This window comes from Ixodes scapularis, unplaced genomic scaffold (assembly GCF_016920785.2).
Source record: "Ixodes scapularis isolate PalLabHiFi unplaced genomic scaffold, ASM1692078v2 PGA_scaffold6__148_contigs__length_123643588, whole genome shotgun sequence".
In the NCBI taxonomy this organism is placed as follows: domain Eukaryota; kingdom Metazoa; phylum Arthropoda; class Arachnida; order Ixodida; family Ixodidae; genus Ixodes; species Ixodes scapularis.
In genome coordinates this window covers 65,884,100-65,886,338 of record NW_024609881.1, presented here as the reverse complement: position 1 = coordinate 65,886,338, position 2,239 = coordinate 65,884,100, and positions in this window count along the sequence as shown.

Below are 2,239 nucleotides of genomic sequence, written 5' to 3'. Positions count from 1 at the left end.
ACTGTTACAAGGTGGAAAATTACGGTCTCAAATATCCATGCCTCTGAAGGAGTATAAATAAAAACGTTTCTTTTTGCCTTTCGCATTCAGTGTTATATGAGAAAAGAGTCACAATAAATATATGCATTCACAATATCTTTTTACAATAAAATGCCTACCCTAGTGAAAAATACACCAGCTCGAGTTCTGGTGTGACTAGATGTTACACCAGACTTTTTCACAGATGTGATTTGGGACGTTTTCTGGTGTGACACCAGAAACCTGGTGTTCTGTTGTGACACCAGAAATCTGATGTGTGGGTATGACACCAGAAATCTGGTGTTCTGATGTTACACCAGAAATCTGGTGTTCTGGCGGGACATCAGGTTTTGTTGTAATATGATACCAGACCACCTGCTGACTGGGTGCTGCTTTACTCACAAAAAAGCGTACAATGATAAGTTTGACAACAAAGCTGCTGCCATAATTATTTTATTCATAAAAGCAAAAAAAAGCGCTACAGTAAAGATTCTGAAGCTTTACTGTTGTAGGGAGTTGGCCGTGATCAACTGGAGTTTGTCCGGAGCCACTGCCGTGCGTCGAAGAACCGGACTCCCTGTCGTTCCGAAATTCTTGGCCTTTCAGCTTGCGGTTGACTCGTGTCTTATTTACGCTTATCCGTTCCGCATACAACTCCGCACCAGAAATTTCCTCTTCTAAGGCATCATATTCGACAGACAGCTCGATTTCCTTGTCCAGCTCTTTCAGGGAAGCCTCCTTAAGTAGAAGAATATCAAATGTTTCTTCGAGCTCACCGATGTCGGTTGGATCCGTGGCCAGCAGACGCCAGTCTCGTTGATGATCTTTGTTGTGACGGCTCGCAGGGTAATCCTCTTTCGCTTCAGGTGGTCGACGCCCTCTTCGCTCGTAGTAGGCATTTCGGCCCCGAAAATCGTAATAATTACTAGCTTCCTTTGTTTCTTTGCTACCAAACCAAGCTCGTCGGAAGTAAGGAAAGCGCACCAACACATCTTTTCGGATTCGACTCACAAAGAAGACTTCTTTACTTTCTCAAACTTAAACAAGAATACCGGCGGAAAGGGAAAGAGAAGCCCTCGAAGAGGCGAGCCGGCGAGCGCCCCAAGCTGCTCAAGGCCGCCCGGGAAAGTGCTCGGGACGAGGGGGACACTTCTTGAGCACAAAAAAGCCCGCTGCGGTGTCTCCGGCGACCACCAAGACGGGAGGAAACAAGGCACCCCGTCGGGGGACGGAGCGGCACACAAACTAATAGAAAACACGCGCGCGGACCGGGGGGAAAAGTCAACAAAAACACAACTCTGGTGTCACATCAAACTGCGTGGTGTGCACACCAGGCTGCCTGGTCGGCGCATGAGTCCTTGTGATGTGACACCAGACTCCCTTGGTGTACCCATCAGGCTGATGTGCGGGTACACCAGCATTTCTGGTGGGCACGCCGGGGTGGTGTGCTCGATACATCAGCATCGCTGGTGGGCACACCAGATATTCTGTTGTCACACCAGGATTCTTTAATGTCACACCAGGATTGCCTGGTGTATTTTTCATTAGGGTATTATAACGTTTTATGAACTTCATTTAACTTTAGCTGCAAAAATAACTCGAAACACAAAATAAAATATACAGGGACTAGACCTTGCGGGTTGTTTTTCTTTAATTTTATTAGAATCTAAGATATTCTTCGCTGGAGTCATTAGTCCAGATCCTGATATCTGGCGCGCTACAAATCAATGAAGAGCGAGAGCACTGTAGCAACTTGTATCAGATCAATCGAGGCAAATCCATTTATTTATCAATTGCCACACAATGCGCAACAGCATGTACAAATAAAGACTTTGTTTGGGTTGCGCAGGATAGCTTTTTGGTTATCGCGTATCTTCTCTCACGTGTCAGAATATTTCGTCGACATTGGACGCCAACGTCTTCATTACGTGACATAAAAACAAGTGAGCAAGTGGTAAATCAAAGGAAATGCTATCGCATTTGAAGGAGTCATGGTTAAATTTAAAATACAAAGATAGTTCTAGAAAAAAAAAACATTTTTACATTTTGCACAAAAAACTACGTATCTCAGAAATTGAAAACTACGTGAATAAAACGAATTCAGACGCATTCAAACGCCGCTGTGTGTAGGAACCTTCTTTTTTGTCGACACCTTTTCTTGCCAATCGCGTTGCGAGCGGCGATATCACAGTACGAAGATCACTAATCATTGCGTGTCACT